This window comes from Delphinus delphis, chromosome 6 (assembly GCF_949987515.2).
Source record: "Delphinus delphis chromosome 6, mDelDel1.2, whole genome shotgun sequence".
Lineage (NCBI taxonomy): Eukaryota > Metazoa > Chordata > Mammalia > Artiodactyla > Delphinidae > Delphinus > Delphinus delphis.
This window is the reverse complement of record NC_082688.1, coordinates 46,461,363-46,481,628: the sequence shown is the minus strand read 5'-3', so window position 1 is coordinate 46,481,628 and position 20,266 is coordinate 46,461,363. Positions and strand designations below refer to the sequence as shown.

The following is a 20,266-nucleotide window of genomic DNA, read 5'->3' as shown; positions in this document are numbered from 1 at the left end:
GTACAGCAGAGTGATTTGGTTATACATATATATATTTTTTTCAATTCTTCTCAAGATATCGACTATAGTTACCTGTGCTATACACAGGTAATCCTTGTGGTTTATCTATTTTATATGTAGTAGTGTGTATCTGTTGATCCCATATTCATAATTTATCCCTCCTCCCCTTCCCCTTTGGTAACCATAGGTTTGTTTTCTATGTCCACACACACATCTTTATATTTGCAGAAACTGGGGTCATATTCTACAGGCAATTTTTTAAACCCTCTTTTATGCGTAATAATCTAATATACAGTTAGCATCTTTATTTGTCATTAAATAATCCACAATCACAATGTTATTGTCCACATAAGGTCTTAGTATATCTTTGTACTGCATAGATATACTAATATATCATAAATCATTCCCTCATTTTTGGATGTGTTAAATAATTTGTATTAATACATTATGCTGTGATAAATATCTTTGTTTTAGATTCTTTACAAACATTTGTTGTTAGCTAAATTTTGGAGAAATGTTCACTCTGTTCTTATTACATTGTTTGAATCTTAATGATAATTACTGTGTATATAAGTCCCTTTGAAAATAGTTTGTCACAATCAGAAAAGCAATTTCTCGAATGGCAATTCAGATGCAAATTCCCTTTCTTTTTCCTTCCCTCCTTTCCTCCCTCCCTCTCTGTTTCTTTCCTTCTTTCCTCCTTTCTTTCTTTCTTTCCTTCTTCTTCTCCTCCCCCTCCCTCTTCCTCCTCCTACTTCTTCTTTCTCTCTCTTTCTTAGTTACCCCCCTCCCCACTCTCTTTTGCCAATTACGCTATGATGCTAGGCTGAGGCGTTATTTGAATTACTGCACATTCCTTTCTAGAGCAGAAAATATGACTAAAAATGTATATAAGAGAGATTTTTTGAGTGTGGGTAGTGATGAGAACAGCTGGGGTGGAGACTGAAAGAAATGACAGGGACATTTCATGTAGATATAAGTGGAATTGCTTAGCACAAAACATAGATTTTCTTGTGGTAGGGGAATAAATTAGAATAGAGTATATTTTTTCCTTATAAATATAAAATGCTAAATCTTAAAGCCATCTGTGCTCTTTCTGAAAGTTTATAATTTGAATTTAGGTAAGTCAAAGTGAAAACGTTCATGTGTCAACAAGCAATGTAGCTAATCTAGGATCTCATAATCAAGTGCCATAAAAAATGTTGGCTACAGTAAGTGTGTCCCCAGAGCCACTGAGTCAGCGTCAGCTATTTCAGGAGGAGTTTTCAGGGAGCCCAAAAGAGTCCCCAATGAGGGTAAAATTGTCTTCAAGCCGTTTTGCCTTTCTTTTGCAATGCAGATCCTGGTACCTCAACTCACTGGTTCCCAAATCAGATATAGTCAAGGAGATAAAATGTATTCTGTTCCATCCCATGTAGGTACTCCCAGTGAAATGAGAGGATCACCTCAATATGCAGACACTAGGAGCCCATACCCTTATTCAGAGGACAGAAGCCCATTGCTAGAGTCAACTTAACTGGGAAATAGATTTAGACCCAGTAGTGAAGCTCTGTTACCTACCCAAAATTTTAAAGTGGAAAATACTTTGGGGTTTTAGTCTTTCAGAAGGTAGCTCCCTCAAATTTTAATTATTCTTGTTTAGATAACTGTAATTGTTTATGTCAATAAGTTATGTTATTTTGTCTATTTATTATAAATATGGGTGTGTGCATTGTTTACATAGATTAGGTGAATTTTATTAACATGTTACTATTTGTTACTGTTACATCAAATTATGGAAATGATACAATACTCCAGTGATTTGTTCCTGTGTCATTTGAGACATGATTTGATATATTTTTTTAATTTGATAGAAATGTTTCACTACTGTCTCTACGAAATTATTATTTATGTTACTAAGATGCTGAACTGACTAATGCCATTTTAATGCGAAACTGACTACTAACCTTGAAATTACAAGGGTTGCAATTTTCAGATCATATAGGAGTTACATTTACTATTTTAAATTGCTAATCCTCTCAAATAATTATTTGCTTCTTTTTCTGGAAGAATTTTTAATGATTTAAAAGTAATACCCAGCTGATTCTAAAAAATAGGGAAACACAAGAAATAAGAAAAAACCTTTCTGCATTCTTAGCATTCAAAAATTATTGGTTGATTTCCTTCCAGTTCTTAACTTTTTCTAACCCTTTCTGTCATGATAAAATGTCCTTCCTTAGTCTCTAGTAACAATTTTTGATATTCTCTCTGTTTTATATTCTATGATAACTATATATTTCCATGTAGGATATGTATATATATGTGTGTGTATATATGCACACACATATATAGTATATTTCTATGCAAATATATATACATATATAATATATATATCTCCTGTATATGAAATACTATATATATATTTAATTCTTTGGATAAGAACCTAATCTTATTTTAAATTTAAAGACGTAGTGATTCATGTCCTCATGTGATTCCAATGCCTTATTCATAGATCTGCTTGTAATGATTTAATAAGTCTTAAACAATGAAGCATGTATTCTGGTAGCTATTATGTATTTTTGTCCCATTATAGATGGAATCATCTAAAAAAGGGATCTAAAGATATCTCTTAGTGCTGCATGTGTATATGTGGTTCTACAAAATTTGTCATTGTGGTTATTACTTTTAAACACTTGTTTCTTTTTCTTTGGAAATTATTATTTTCATTTCATGGTACAGTTGTAGTCAAGAATATGGGCAAAATTGCAAGTTTTGCACTTGAAATTTGCAGTTAATCAACGCTTATTTTCTTTTCTTCTGAAATATGGAATTACTACCCTGTAAGAAATAAAAGAAATATATATGGTTTAAAAAATTATATATCTGAGGAAGAATCATCATCATTTTTGATAAATAGTCATTCCTGGTTTGGGGAGTTTATTTTGGCAACTATACTTTAAAAATATTAATGCTTCTAAATTCATGATTGGGATGTCACATTATCTAATTCACGTTAACAAGGAGAGGGAGGCCAGAGCAACCAGGGTTGCCAGTGAGTGAGAGGGGAATGCCAGAAAAGCAGTAGAAATTGCCCATGCCTGGAAATCAGGAATCCTATGTTCTCAGGTGTGCCTGCCACAAAATATTCAGTGTACACGTCATTCGTTGTTGAGCTCAATAATGCTTTGGTTTCTTAAATGATGTAAAGGTTTCCAAACTAAAAACACAAAACAAAACACAAGTGTATTAGAATAAACATAAATTATGCACTCAAATCTAACAAGCCAATGAAATATACCTGACTTGAAATTTAAAATGGTTAAAAAATATTAGAGCATGATTTTTTAGGTTTATCAGTTCTTCTAAAGATAGAACATACTGTAGTGTTTAATTATGGAGAATCGCTTTGCTAATTAAGGTTTTAGTAGACAGAAAAGGATGTTACAACTTAGTCATTAACTTAACTTTTCTTGAAAGAAGTGTAATTCTAAAGACAGAAGAACACAGCTTGGCAGCTTTATAGGTCATCTGAATAAAGCCAACATTTGAGTTCTGGTTTTTCTTGGCAAAATACAACTTTCTACCTCAAAGAAATAGTGTTGACAAAAGCTTATTCTTAAAAAGTTTCCTTAAACATCAAATGTCTCTTACAAAGCAATTTGTATACTAAAGTGTAAATTAATCTGATACCGTAATACTGAATTTCCATTTTGAAAATTTATACAAGACTTGAAAAGTGAAGACTTTGAGTTCAATAGCTTAAAAGAAAAAAAGAGTGTTGCAGATTTGTACTGTATTGTACTGTGTTGTATTGCATTATGTTATATTATTATTCTATTCTATTCTAGCCTAACCCCCCTGAAGAACATGACTGCTTATGGTCTATCAGGAAATTAGCTGATAGACCATAAGCAGTCTATCAGGACCCACATTTTCAATGTTCTCTTTTACAGGTAATCACACACAGGCCAATATTTACACATCTGTAGATTGTTTAATATAATTGAATGATAATTAATATGATACTAATATGAATTTATCATATGTGTGTGGTTCTTGAAATTTACAAAGTTATTTCAAATTCAACACCACCTCCCCCAACCAAGAAGTTGTATGTCCAACCAGTGACTTGGTGTTTTGCTTCTGTTCAGCCTTGATAACTGCCTTTGCATAACCTCAGATACGATCAAAACTCTTCTCCCAGAAATATGTACTGAACAGAGACTTCCAGAAACTTTCATAATTTGTGCTTCACTGATCTCAGAGGGATTTGGGTGAATCAGGTTTTCTACTCCTATCAGCCAATGCAATCTTATGCAACTCTTGTTTCAAGAACCATCTAATATTAATATGAAACCTCAAACTCTGTATACAGGATGCAGATCCTTCCTTATCACAGTCCTCAGGCTGCACCTTACACTTGGCTTCTTTTCATAAATCCTTTTCACATGTCATACCCAGGGCCAATGGCTGCAGTCAATAATTAATGCTAGTGGGCTGGCTCTTTTCCAAAATTCAGTTGTTTGTCTTCTCAGTTGATATCATATGGACAATCTTTGCAAAATTACTCAAGAGATTTTTTAAAAATTGTGTACTGGAGAGAGATAATTGAGAGCTGTTGTACTTTCAAATTCTTATCTGTGATTATAATAGTGAGCACAGGCCAAAGGATTCCATGCATTTTTCATTAAGTGAGGAATTTTATTTGTCTGACTTCATAACTTAATGTGACTCTTCAACTAGGACACAATGAAAAATGATAAACAGAAGTATTCAGTCTTGAAATTCTAATCCATGCTAGCCAAGGTCAGCCTGCCTGCACAGACTACCAGGCACAGAATGAGGCATAGAGAACCTTCATATGTGTGGACACCCTTCATGTATACCCACTCCTCCATCAGAGGACTCACTCCCAGAGAAAGATCAGCAGCTTCTGAAAGCCAGGGACTCCCTGGCACTACAAGAAGGCCTTGTGCTGCTAGGAGCTGGCCTGCCACTCACAGCTAAGCCATGGTATTCTCTTATTGAATGGAAATAATTTCAGAGAATGCCAAAACCAGACAAGGCCACACTGTGATTTTGTTGGATCAAGGCAAAAACAAGAACCTCCTGTAATTATGTGTTAGACAAAAACAAGGACATTACCCAAGTGATAAAAAAGACCAGATGTTACCCTTATCTGGCTACTATGAGTAACTATTGCCTTTTGACCAATTACAGTTTTAGCTGTACACCATTCCTCTCTACTGCCTGGAAAATAATTTTTAAGATGCCCAAAGAATTATCTTTAATTTTTGATAGCAGCAATCAATCCAGAGCAAAAGGCCTACTTCCTTGAACTCTTCCTAAGATCACCAAACGTATGTCCAAATCTTCTAAGTCGCTTCTTACACCCTTCCACTGAGATGCCTCCAAGGTTTCTCAAAGGGCGTGTTCTTCCTCATTATAACAAGTGAATAAAAGCAACCGTGTTATACTACAAATGTGTTCTGGGAGGTTTTTGGCTGGAGAAATTTGACAAATCTGTGGCATGAGCATTTGGGGATCAAAGGAAAGCTAGAAGAACACTCACCAGAAAAGACAGATATATGTAAAGGACAGAGAGATAAATTAACAGCAATAGAAATTCTTCCAAGTGTGCAGAAAAAAGGGAGATTGATATGGAAAGAGGGAGAGAGAGAGACATTGCTAGAGACAATTTATGAACAGAGGACTTGAGAAAATAGACACAGGTCACCATGGGATGTTGGAAGCTAGTGGTGGTGAGAGTGGAAATAATTCATCCATGCCTCCATTCACTTATTTAGTCCACCAGCAAGAATTTACTGAGCGCTAACTATGTGCTGGGCACCGGGGCCTGGGGATGCAATGATAAACAAGAGGAAAATACTATCCCTGCCTTTCTGGATCTCACAGTTGGTGGTAGGGAGTGGAAGTTATCTGACGTTGAGATAACAAGCATTACTCAGATAATTGCAGAAATAAGAATTGCCCTTGACAAGTGCTCTGGAGGAAGGATCTAGGAGGCTCTGAGAGACTCTACAAAGACGGGGAGGCCACAGGTGGCTTCTTTGGGCCAAGATCTGAAGAAGGAATAAGAGCTAACCAGGTGAAGAGATGATGGAAGAACAACCCAGGCAGAGAGAAGGACATCGGTGAAAGCCTTGTGGTGGGAAAGAATATGTTAAGTATAAAAGCATGAAATAAGCACTGGAATGGCAATAACAGTAGGATATTCTGTATGAGAGAATAGAGAGGTAATTAGGGGTGCAATATGCAGAACATTTTAGGACAAGGACTGGCAAATTAGAGCCTGTGTGTCAAACCCAGCCTGTTGCTTGATTATATGAAGTTTTATTGGACCACAGCCCCCTATTTGTTTATTGTTTGTGGCTGTTTTTCATTATAATAACAGTGTTGAAAAGTTGCAACAGAGACTGTATGGCCAGGAAAACCTAAAATATTTATTATATAGTCCCTTAGAGGAAAAAGTTTGCTGACCCCTGTTACAGGTTTTGCCAGGAGTTTTGTCTTTATTGAAAGAGAAATAGAATGCCATCAATGGCGTGGAAAAAATACCTCAGGCCATAACATGGTGAGTTCAATGAACAGAGCCCAGAGGACATGTGGGTAGACAAATTATGAGGCAATGGTGGTAGTTCAGGTGAGAGATGAGGTTGTTTAAGAATAGGGAGGAGGTGGTGGAGATGGAGGGAAATGTGATGAATTGGATATGTGAAATATGTGAAATGGAGAAGAGAAATCAGGGAAGACTTCTGGCTTCTGGCTTGTACAGCTAGAGAGAAGATAATGGCATTTGCTGAGCTAAGGGATGCTCCAAAGAGAACCAGCATTTTGTTAATTTATTTTTACACAAGCGAGAAGATTATGAGTTAAGTTTGGGTGTTCAATTTTGAGGTCACTCTGAGATGCCCAAGAGAAGATACACAGTAAACAGGTGGATATACAGTTCTGGAGCTCAGGGAAGAGTACGAGTTGCATGCATACAAATCTTCCCCTATGTTTATAAACAATTTGGAACTAACCCAAGGAGATAAGTGGGGATCAAAGTCCAGAATCAGATTCTTAAAATATTGAACTTGAGTGCATTGTAGGGCTTCCTCTCACTGGGATTTGATCTCCTCAATCTAGAGAATGGCAGACATGCCCTACAGGAAGGTACCAAACGGACACAAAAGAGCTGGAGGAGGAAAGTATGTGCCACTTGAGAACAGAACACTCCAAAAGGAAAAGAACAATAGACAAGAGGTGGGGTCACTCATGGACAAGGCCTTCAACACCAATTATCTCAGCCAATAGAGAAAGATGGCACAGATGAAGGCCACATTCTAACTGAAGTCACCACTCTGATAAGCTACTTCTTCATCCAAAAGAGAAATGGCCAGATAGAGAGAGGAGCTAGAAGTATTTGTTCTAATACTCTTCTAAGTCAGAGAGTTGAGACTGAGAACCATTTCCATTATGGCAATGTGAGGAGTCGGGGAGGGGCATGGATACACGTTTCCTTTTAAGAAAAGATTCCAAAATCATATAGAGGACAAGAGACATATAAGAGGTTCAAAATTTATGTTGTTACGTCCTAATTTGAGGAAAGGAGAAACTATGGAGCTATATTTAAATAAAAGAAACTCATTAACATAATTGTATTTTAGTAAACAAAGCGGACTGGGGATTAGTGGACATAAGGAGACACTAGTAAGACGTCTATAGAGGGCTGCCTGGAAGTAGCTTTCCAGGGCTTGGCCATTCTCACTGGCCAAGTATTAGTGGAGGGTGAAAAAATTCTGACCCTGAACTTTGAGCACTAATAAAGCCTAGATGTCTTTACCGCTTCAAGACATTCACTGTGGTGAATAGGAGATTTAATGTAGTTGATGTACTAGGAAGTAGCTCCTAAGAATTTTTTAATCAGTCCTGCAAAACAAGTCCATTCTTTGTTAGTCGTAACTCAGTATGGAGCCACCATTAGGACTGAATTTTGAGCTCTTATTATTATGCTGGTTAATCACTGACTATGTTTTCAGTGGGGAAATAAAGGATGTCTTTGTTTTTTAATCAAATTCAATGGCCTTTCATAAAAGTAAAATTTTCTTCTCATAATAATGTTAATGCAATGTTTCCTTTTATATTTTTAATTTTTGCCTTTTAAATGCTCATAAACTCAGAAGTTATACATGCTTGTTGCAAAAACTCTAATATTATGGAAATAAATGCAGTGTAAAATGAAAGCCTCCCTGAAAGGCATTTACCTGCTCCCTTCTCTCTCCCTAGAGTAAGTATCAGGGTTAACAATTTTGACTGTATACACTTACAGAACTTTATCCATGCATTTACGTATATAGTTTTCTTTATAAAAATCACACTACATAATATTATTATTGTTATTATTTCTATTATTAATATTATTTATCTTGGTTTCCTCACTCAGTTGGAACCTCAAACCAGTACCAACAGATCTACTTGAGTAACTTTAACTGCAAGGTAACACACTATGTGTGGATGTAAGGTGTTTTGTGTATTCAGAACCCAAAGCAACATTTTTATAATGATCCTTAGCATGATATTGTCAGATTAGTAAAAGAACTATTTCATCTCTATGTTTAAACTATAGACCAGCTTTTACATTATGATCAAAAGAGAGACAACGGAGCTTCATGGAGTGAGCTCTTGAACTAGTTCAGCTCATCATTTGATTTTTCTATGATTTAAAGTCCTTATTTGTAATGAGGTTTGGATCCAGTTTATTTCTAATATTCCTGCTAACTCTAGAATTGTATATGTGTCGAGTATTGGAACATCCAGTTTTAAGACGCTTTAAGAGCTTTTCCTATTTGTCAATATTAAACACCTATCTGCACTCGATACTTTAGGTAAATTGAGGGACAAAAATACATGCTACCTGTCGTCCATGTCAGATATTGATTGAAAGATAATTTTTCATTTGCCCTTGAATTGTTGTTTCCAACAGTAACTATTTTCCAGAAGTGCTGAGAAGTTCTATGAAAGTAAGGAATTAAGAATCCAAATGGAAATTAAACTCTTAATAGCTAGAGAAATGGAATCAAGAAAACTAAAATAAAATTTCTTAAGGTGAAGAAGAAGTTTCCTTTCGGTTGTGAGAAATACCTTCAGGAGAAAAAGCAAAAAGAGAAACATGTATGGGACCAAGTATGGGCAAAAGCAGAACATTGGGGTGGCTTAACTATAGAAGAATGAAAAGTGTGGAGTCATTCTGGTCCCTGGAAAAGAACTGCTGCTCCCCCTTGTGGCCAGTGTAGAGAGCTAACACCCTGATAAAGCAAGGCCTTTCATTCTAGACACAAAATGATGTAAGATCTGTTTGGATTACAGTGATATACTGCTTTTAAGGGGAAAATAAAAGGCATATTCAAATGGAAACTTCAAGTGATGGTTCTGTCTCAGGTATAGGCTTCATGTCACCAAGGGCAGATGATGTGAGGCTGTGCCCACTTGGAGCCACAGATGCTGACTGTGGTCAACTCATGTAGTTGGTTGGTCGACACTTACTTAACAAACATGTGTTTGTTTGCCAACCACTTTGTAAAGTACTAAGAAGAGTGTAAAGTAATATAATACAGTCACCTTTCAAAAGTATGCCATCCACCTAGGAATATATAATATAAACACAAGGAGACAGCTCGTTATGAGGTGGTGGATTGCTGTCATACTGGGTGACCTAGAGCAGGGAGAAGGGAGAGGGGCTTTTTTGCACTGGGACCTGAAGGGTAGGGGTGCTTCAGAGAGGCTTAGGATGGTAATAAGCCAATCAAGTAGCAAAGCATAAAGCCAGGAAGTTAACCAAGTTTTGTGTTTATCCACTAAAGGCAAGAAAGAATATTTGGGACCAGATTAAGTAATCCTGAGCTAACCACTTTGGACTATATCCCACTTGTTTTATAGATAAATAACTGTTAAATGTGTTTGCGTAGAGAAGTGGCATGATGTGACATATTTCAGGAAGTTTAATATGGGAAACTATATTCAATAAGTGTCCTTTAGTTGCATATGAATTTAAACATTAAAAGAATTACAATTATTTTTTTTAAAGTTGTACCTCTCTAATCCATTATTCCCTATCCTCATATGAGCTATTTTTTCATGTAATGTATTACTATTTGACATTATATGATTATATACGTGTTTGTTTGTTTGCTGTATCCCTCACTGATTACAAATCCATGAAAGCCACAACTCTCACTTTTGTTTACTGCTGTATCCCTAACTCCTCAGACAGTAGTGGACACTGGCTAAATATTCATTGCTATTATAAATAAATCTACATGGAAAGGCAAAAGGCTTGAGGTAAGGAGAGCAATTAAGTGTTTATCAAGATGATGAAACTTGACCTTGAACAGAGGAAGGAGAAGAGAAAAAAAAGAGACATTCAATATTTTGAAGAATGAGTAAACTAGATTTGATAACTCGCTGAATGTGACTGGCGAGGGAGGAAAAAGGAAGTTAAAATTGCTGAGGCTTCAAGGTTATGTGCATGGTAGGATGATGGTAGCGTTAAAACAAATCAGGGCCATCGGTTGTAAAGTATGTTTTGGCTGGATAACAGAGTAAGTTTGTGACACAGTCTGAGAGGGACAGTTAGTGATTTCTGGTTAGAATCCAAGAAGCAGGCCAGGCTTGCAGATTCAGCTTTATGGCAGAAAGGAGAGCTGAACCATGAGCTAAGATTAGATTTCTGTGGGACGAACTCTAGATGCTGTGAGGAGGAGAGGAGAGAACTGAACCTTATAGTTATATAAGCCGTCTTCAAAACTGACCTTAAGCACTGTGACCCACTCCTAATTTATGCCTTCATGCTACATATTGAGCCCTGACTAAACAAAACATGATAGGAGGATTCTGGGGAACTCATAGTCTTGTTAAGGGAGGGAAACCTGAAGAAAAGATGTATACACATGACTCATCAAAATGAATCAGCTACCCCAGCTCCAGCCGACTGTAGACCTGGCATCGTCAGATCTTATGATCTTTCAAGACAGGCTGAGTTTTTATGTGAGAATTTCTACCATCTAAATATAGGACATTGATTAAAATGTGTGGGCCAAATCCTTTTTGCTGACTGGATTTATTTTTTAATTTATTTTATTGAAGTATAGTTGATTTACAATGTTATGTTAATTTCTGCTGTACAGCAAAGTGATTCAGTTACACATATTCTTTTTCATATTCTTTTCCATTATGGTTTATCACAGGATATTGAATATAGTTCCCTGTGCTATACAGTAGAACCTTGTCGTTTATCCATTCTATATATAATAGTTTGCATCTGCTAATCCCAGACTTCCAAGCTGGCTGGATTTAATCTGCAGCCAGCCCTATTATAATCTCAATCAAGAAGAGAGTCCTCCACAGATGTAGAGAATGGACTTGAGGACGCGGGGTGGGGGAAGGGTAAACTGGGGCGAAGTGAGAGAGTGGTATGGACATATATACACTACCAAATGTAAAACAGCTAGTGGGAAGCAGCCGCATAGCACAGGGAGACCAGCTCTGTGCTTTTCGTCCACCTAGAGGGGTGGAATAGGGACGGTGGGAGGGAGACGCAAGAGGGAGGAGATATGGGGATGTATATATATGTATAGCTGATTCACTTTGTTATAAAGCAGAAACTAACACACCACTGTAAAGCAATTATACTTCAATAAAGATGTTTAAAAAAAAAAAAGGATAAAGACAAAAAAAAAAAAGAAGAGTCCTCTATCTCCCTTACCCCTTTAATTGTGTAATCTAGGGGAGGATGCTTTAAGAGTCCTGTGAGAATCAGATTAAACAGTCTGGTAGGGAGGGGTGTTTTAGAAAGGCCACTGTGTACTGGTAGATAGGATCACTCTCACACATAGGTCTGTGTGAGTTAAATGAATAACTCATTCTGTTATTTATTTAATAAATAACTCATTCTGTTATTTATTTAATAAATAACTCATTCTGTTATTTATTTAATAAATACTTACAGAGCCCATACCATGGAGTAGGAACTCAGTATATAAGGGTGAGCAAATTAGACAAATTGACATTTTGTTGAGGCAAATTTCATCAGTTAAGAGACTAAAGATTATTGCCAATGGGAAGAAGAGAACTCTTAACATCTACAATATGTATCTACCTGGTGTGCTGGCTGAAACTGCTTTAATTTTTATGAGAAAGCTGGAGTGGAAGGCGAGGAACATTTCTAGGTGAAGTGTTTATCTGTGTGAATTGCTGGGGGAGGGTAGGTAAGGGCTGTGAAAAAGGCCCTAGAAATGTCAAGTACAGGCAAGACAAAAGAAAGTTAATAAAGAATGAAATACGTCACATTTGTTACCTATAGGAATAACAGCGAAAAATGAGTTGATTTGAATTCTGATTAAACCAGTGGCTTCCAAGCTTTCTTTGGTTGTGTCACAGTAAATAAACTATTTTTCCTTTCCACACACTATACAAAAGATGCACATATACTAAAACAAAAGTTTCACATATTAATATTTACATTTACCATATGACATATTGAGAAATTCTCCATTGTTTTATTTTGTTTTTTTAAAACACTGGTCATGACCTACTAATAAGCTAAACCCACATCCTTGAAAACACTGGATTAAATAAAATAGTCACTTGTCCTTGTGTATCAGTCATTACTTCTTCTCAATGGGCCATGGATTTTCTAGGACTTTGGTTCTGAAAGTGTATGGTGATATCTGAGACACAGTACTGTTAAGTTAATAGAAGTACACCATTTAATTATTTGTGTTCTTAGATGTAATACCAGTTTATATTGAGAAGCTATGTTTGTTTTCAGGGACTTTTTACTTTTACTAATAGAAATCAAGTTAATCGTGATTTTGAAAGAGTATATAAACTGACATTTTAAAATAAAGGGTAGCCAGGAAATTTAAATTTTTATTTGTAGAACTTGTTTGCTTTTAAAGATACTCATGACCAAAATGTTAGTGATAATTGAGTATTGAGTATTGCTTAAATTTACAACATAGTAATGACATTAGAAAAATTAGCCCAAGATGTATAGCGTTTTGGAGATAGGGAAGTTTATTTATTAATATTGACTCATGCTACTATTTTTTTATCGACTTTTCTAACGTGTTGGATATTGAAATAATTAAAAGAGCAGGATATTATATAGAAATCATTACCTGTGTACAAAGCTTTTAGGAGTTGAATTTCTGGAATGTGGTGCAGTTTATTTATAATGTTTATATTATGTTTTTTAGAAAATGACTAGTGTATATTGAAGTACTATAGAATTACACTGACATTTTCTATCATGTAACAATTTTTTAGGATAAGAAAAGAAGACAGAAGCCAAATAAGCAAGTAAAGTAAGGAACCATAAAATTGATAATCCAAGACATACAGAATACAGTAAAGTTTTATATTAATCCAAATTTTTGAATAGCATTCCCCAAGTAATAGATAATAAACATGTACTTCCTGTAATAGGTTCTATACCATCATACCATTTGATTTTCCTGCCTTCACATTTTATAATATGGCAGATGCAAGAGTAAATCTTTGTGATATTTATAGAGGTCATTATCCTTTGTTAAAGAGATTGTATGAGAAATTCTGTAATTATTCATGATGTTACAAATGGAGGTTGAGAATGTAGCTTTTGGATTCTCACTCAAATTCAAATCCTGGCCTCAAATTTAATTAGCTGTGTAACTTTAATTGTGCTACAAATGACCATTGGACCTTTCAGGCAAAAATGCATAATTTGAACATAGTCCTAAGGAAACATCAGACAAACTTACATTTAACAACATTCTAGCAAAGACTAGACCGCACTGTTCTAAAGTGTTAAAGTCGTGGAAAACTGTGGAATGACTATGTTGAAGGAGCTTAAAACAACATGGCAACTACAGACAATATATTTTCTTCTGCTATAAAGAACATTATCAGGCAATTTGAATATGATAATATTAGTGTATTAACGTTAATTTCCTGGTTTTATTCCTACTGTAGTTATTGAAGAGAAAAAGAGAACGATAGATAATGTAATAAATGTTACTATTTCAGGAGATTGTTTGAAGACTATATGGGAGTTCTTTGTACAATCCTTGAAAAAAATACCACTGAACCATAGTTAAATGGGTGTAATTATACCAAATTCAAAAAGCTCTTATTAAGGATTAAATGAGACAATTTGTGTAAAACTCCAAATAATCCTCAAAAAATGATAGGTGTTAGATGTTTTTGCTACAACACAATATATCTGTTCCAGAAATACCAGGATTTCTTTTTTTTTTTTTTAACATCTTTATTGGAGTATAATTGCTTTACAATGGTGTGTTAGTTTCTGCTGTATAACAAAGTGAATCAGCTATACATTTACATACATCCCCATATCTCCTTCCTCTTGCGTCTCCCTCCCACCCTGCCTATTCCACCCCTCTAGGTGGACACAAAGCACTGAGCTGATCTCCCTGTGCTATGCGGCTGCTTCCCACTAGCTATCTATTTTACATTTGGTAGTGTATATATATGTCTATGCCACTCTCTCACTTCATCCCAGCTTACCCTTCCCCCTCCCCATGTCCTCAAGTCCATTCTCTATGTCTGTGTCTTTATTCCTGTCCTGCCCCTAGGTTCTTCAGAACCATTTTTTTTTTTTAGATTCCATATATATGTGTTAGCATACGGTATTTGTTTTTCTCTTTCTGACTTACTTCACTCTGTAGGGCAGTCTCTAGGTCCATCCACTTCACTACAAATAACTCAATTTCGTTTCTTTTTATGGCTGACTAATATTCCATCGTATACATCTGCTGAAGAATTCTCCAGTAGAAGGTGGTATAATCAGAGGCTATGGGCACAGTACTAGAGTTATATTACTTGAGTTCAAAACTTTTTTTACACCATTTACATTCTGTTAGCCTGAGCAATTTTTCTAATTTCTTGGTGCCTCAAAATTTATCAGGGATAAACAGGGAAAAAATAGCAGTTCTTTTAGAAGTTGGATATAAGAAATAACTGAAATAATATGTAAAGTACTTTCAAATGCTTATTCCTTGGAAGCACACAATAAACATTAGCTATCACAATTAATATTTTGGAACAGATTTTCTTCTTAACCAATGGGAATGCAAGGCAATTCTCATTATCATCTCCTAACAAGGCTTTTAAATAACACATTGCCAAGCAATTATTATCAATTGTCTATAACATGGGTACATGCACGAGGAACTTGATATGGCTATGTAATGTCTATACATTAATCCAATGTGGAGTTAGTTGTATTAAGAAGGTAATACTTAAAGAAAAACATTAGTAATAAAAAATTTTTTTTTTCGGTAGCTAAGTATGAAATGACTAAATGCTGGTTAGGAAAATTCTGCCCCTGGGTCAGAAAGTCCCTATGGTTTGGAGTCAGATTTTTTTGGCCATATGATTTCAAGAGTTTTGATATTGAGAAATCCACAATGTTTTGTGAATATGACACAGTAGTTCAGGGCCTGAAGGTTACCCCTGAGGAAATATCTGAGGTTTAACACTCTCTTTGGGGGCTTGCTTTCTTTACCACGTGAGAAAGTACCAGCTACCAGCGATCCTTCTTGGACAGTCTCATTAAAAGCTGAGTTGAAACCTAGAATAATTATGGAGCCAAAGACTCCAAAACTTTAAAGAAAAGTTTATTATGTAATAACTTACAGACACCTTGAAAGGATGATGTCACCAAACCACCCGGCATTTCCCTAATAACAGGTAGAAAAACTAGACTTCACACACCGTAGAGGTAGAAAAATTGGTGTTTACACAGGTCGAACAAAAGTGCCTTGACGCCGGTAAGAATATTGTCTCAAATCAAAGCTGTGAATATCATACTCAGAATTAACTGCTCTAGTTGTGGAAATACAAATCTGTCTGGTTGATGAAGACTCCCAAGAAGCTACCAAACCCTCCTGACAAAGGCAACCTGAGTTTCCTGGATTTTTTATTTTGTCCATCTTCCCGCCACTGTGCTTGGCTGCCCAGAGGGCTGCGTGCATGTCCCTGGTTTCCTGAAATTCACAGCAAAGCAATACCTCTGCACCATCGGTACATTTCCTTCTTGCTCTTTGCTTCCTTGCTGCCTGTCTTTCGACCCTAATTCTGCTTGTCACCAGCAATTTTAAAAGAATTAGTCTTTGCATCCTCCCTTTCCTGCCCTGCTTTTTTCCAAGATCAATTTCCATCCTACAGTCTTCTTCCCACGCCTAGCTCCAGATGTGGTCCGCCTCCCTCCACTCATGCTGGAATTTCCCAGCTTCCAGGGCCCAATTCTGGCTGCAGAGGCCTCTCCATTCCTCTTTCTAGCTCTCAAATACCCTAATCCAGCTCCAAACTCCTCCCCACACAGGTCCAAAGTCCACCCCTCATTCTCTATTCCCAGAATGTTCTCTCCCAGCCTTTCCCCAGGACTGCTGCTGCTGTGACCACACTGTTCCTGTTTCCTAGGATGCACGCAACTTTCTAGAAAACCTTCTTTGCTGTTAGATCCCTCCGCCAGATTCCTCGCACTGACTGCAAGATTTCTGGACACGGGTGAGCCTTCCAAGCTTCATTGTAATTTGGCTGAATGGATTTGTTGATCTCATAGCAGGTTGTTTTCTCCCCAAAAAGGTCCTCAACTTGGAATGGCCCTTAGTCATATTGAGGAGCTTTTTAACATGCATCCACCCCTAGAGATTTGGATAACTGGTCCATTTGGGACGTGGGTATTACAATGGTTTCACAGCTTCCGAGGGAGGTCTGATGTGTGTGTCTAGGTTTGAGAACCAAAACAAAAGCCTTCAACCTACTTGTGCTTTTTTCACCTGGTTCTTCTCTTAAGGGGTTAGAGTTCACCTTGAATTTTTGACGATGCTGCAGCCCACACTTAGGGAGCTGTATACCCTGTTTCAGCCCTAGCTCACTCCAAAACAACAGGAACAGAATTTGCCTTCAGAGCTTTCCAAGAAAGTTGCCGGGAAAGTTGGCAATGCGCCTGGGTCTGGTAAACTGCCAAAGAGAATTTAATTACAGACTAGAAGGGCCCAAGATGAAAAAGAATCCAGGGTGATCACACAGTTACTTACATTTGTGGAACTGCTAACTGCTCTGGAAACTCTGGCAACACAATATAGCCAGGCAATTAACCCTGGACATCACACTCAGGCTTCTGCCTGCTTTTTCCTTCTAACTTTGATTACTGAAGGCTGGAGCTGGCCTTCAAAGTCTACTAGTCTGGAGGGACCATTTTACAGATGAGAAAACTGAGGCCAAAAGACACTATAATTTAAAAGAGTTCCCACATCTAAATAGGGAAAGAGGTAGGCGGGGGAAACCCAGTCATCTTTCTGGGAGTCAAACCGCACCTACTTCTAGCCACACCCACTCACTTCTCATCTATTTAGTTGTCTGCTTTGGAAACGCCTCTGATAATTGTCAATGTGCATTTGTCAAATTGGAAGTTTGGTTAATGCCCAAGAGAAATGGAATTTTATGAAAAGGCAAGTGCTAGAAGTAATTGGTGATTCATTATTAAGCTCAAAAACCATGGGAAATAAATGAGGAAAATGACTTTATCTCGCGAAGCCTCCCCATAACAGGATGATACATTACCTCATAGAGGTATGAGCTTTGAAAGTGTGGATTTAGTGCTTAGTTCTGGATCTGGCATCTGGTAAGAGAGCAATAAATGGTCATAGAAGCGAGAGCGGTTTCGCAAAATCAGTATGCTGCAAAGCCTCAGTGCAATGACATTCTCACTGTTTTCTTCCTGAACTGAGAGAAAAGGGAAGTTTTGCAAATTGTAGCTGTTGCATTGATTAGGGACTCAGTTTTTCTTTTTAATTTAAATGCACAATTTTCCCCCTATAAAAACAAGTTGATCTTTCACTTTTAACTCCAAAGTTAATTCCTTAGAAAACAGTGCCAACCAAGTTGGTGTAATTAGCCACATTTTATCTGTGAACTTGGAAAGGTAAAACAATCAACTAAAATAGAAGACAAGGGTTTTCTTGCGTATTCAGAGAGGGGGCCATAAGATACACATTTCTTTGATCCTTGGTGCTTTTTAAAAGTAGAACATAAGCGTAGTGCTTTTTACCACCCTATCATTTTCTTCTGAACTGGAAAACAAATTCATTGCTGCTTGCAAGAATGCTTCCCAATATGAATGTGTGTGTGTGTATGTGTGTATATATATATATATATATATATATATATATATATATGAAATCAAGTGTTGGCCTACTCAAAAACTCAAAAAGAACTGGATATTTACACTGGCAAATGAGTATACTGCCCACCAATGTTAACTTGTCTCAGGAAGTAATTTGAGAAGTGTGAAATTTAGTTGTATTCTTTCAAGGGAGAGAAAGTTTTGTATTCTTTCTATAGTTACTATAAAATGCAATAGCTAACAAAAAATATTCTTCATGTGTATTAAACTTTATTTTGCGGGGGTGGGGGAAGGAGGGGTGGGTAGGACTCCCTTGGTTTCAAGTAACAGAAACCAATTCTAGCTAGTTTAAGCAGGAAAGAATTCAATCCAAGGACAAGATCTCAGGAAGGTACTAGAAACAGTGAATGCAAGGTCATGAGGTCTCTCTCTCTCTGTTTCTTTTCTTTTCTACTTTATTTATTTTTCAGACGTGCTTTCACAGTTTCTTAGGTCCTCCTAGTAGGTGAAAGGTCCCCAAATCATATTTTCAGATTTATATCTTATAGATCTAGCTGCCCAATGAGAAGATGAACTTTCACAGCCCTAATTCCATATTCATAAGGAAGGTTCATCTTGGGTCAAGGGCTTATCCTTGGATCAATCATCCATGACTATGTGGGCAGGTTTCAAAACAGTAGAACTGCTTCAGAAAGTCACTTTTACAAGCAGAAGGAGAAGTTCAAGAACAGACTAGGCAGTCAGCCAACTAGATATCCACTAAATGGCTTGTAATTCACCAAGTACTTTTTAATAATGATTTCATTTCATCCTCAAACAATGACAGACCACTCTATTCACAGTTCTCTATACACTTTTCACTTTGTAATCTTATTTTTGTTTATCTAGTTTCCTGATTAGTCTATGAAATTTTGTTTTGTATTTTTTGTTGTGGTTGTTGTTCGGTACGCGGCCCTCTCACTGTTGTGGCCTCTCCCGTTGCGGAGCACAGGCTCCGGACGCGCAGGCTCAGCGGCCATGGCTCACAGGACCAGCTGCTCCACAGCATGTGGGATCTTCCCGGGCCGGGGCACGAACCTGCATCCCCTGCATTGGCAGGCGGACTCTCAACCACTGCGCCACCAGGGAAGCCCCTGTTTTGTATTTTTAGTGCCTGACACTGGGGTGTTCAATAAATATTTGCTGAAAGAATGTATGACTAATTCTGTTAGGTAGGACACTTAAATGAGACAACTGGCATACACTTAGATTAAGTGACAGATTGAAGATCCCGCGGCTAATGAGTATGAACTCAGCTTCCATAGCCTCAATCCCTTTCCTACCCGCCAGGCTGCTTTCTACATTGAGTTGTCCTCTTCTTCTGACGCCATAGGGTGTCAACAACTGACATGAAAGGATTTGGTCTGGTGGTTAGAATCATGAAAGTAATAGAATTGAGATAAAGGTACAGTGCATTTTACAAGAATTTAATTTTACCCTCTTGGTGCATTGTTTAATAATAGCTTTTAACTAAATACAAAGGGTCTGTACTTTTCTTTTAACTGTTTACATGGAGAAAGATTACTCTTAGTCTATGCTTAGAATGGCAAAAATAAGGGTTACGTATTTCTATTTTAGTGTTTTATTCCTGAAAATGATACTCGGCATGGCAATCACTCCTGGAGAGGTGACCACTTCTCTCATAACTTGGGGGATGTTTTTTGTTTTTGTAAGAGCCCTAAGGAGCAAAGGGAGAAAGCGGGTATCTCCTCCTGGCCCGTGGTCCTTCCCCATCATAGGAAATCTTCTTCAGCTTAGAGACCATCCTTACCTTACATTCATGGAGACGAGGAAGAAATACGGAAATGTCTTTCTCATCAGACTTGGCATGGTGCCTGTCCTGGTGGTGAATGGGATGGAAATGGTGAAACAAGTACTACTCAAAGTTGGAGAGGGCTTCCCTGGTGGCACAGTGGTTGAGAGTACGCCTGCCGATGCAGGGGACACGGGTTCGTGCCCCAGTCCGGGAAGATCCCACATGCCGCGGGGCAGCTTGGGCCCGTGAGCCATGGCCGCTGAGCCTGCGCGTCCGGAGCCTGTGCTCCGCAATGG

The 20,266-nt window shown here is 37.3% G+C and overlaps 1 protein-coding gene across 9 annotated transcripts in view; it reads left to right on the top strand.

Annotated features, from left to right (window-relative positions):
- The first annotated feature begins 16,429 nt into the window (after window positions 1-16,429).
- The window catches only part of LOC132427298 (cytochrome P450 1A3-like), an 87,693-nt gene continuing 83,856 nt past the window's right edge, over window positions 16,430-20,266 (top strand). For all 9 annotated transcript variants that reach the window (XR_011246512.1, XR_009519867.2, XR_011246515.1 and 6 more), the window contains exon 1: window positions 16,430-16,554. The gene's annotated coding sequence lies outside the window, so the exon portion shown is untranslated. The remainder of the gene's footprint in view (window positions 16,555-20,266) is intronic.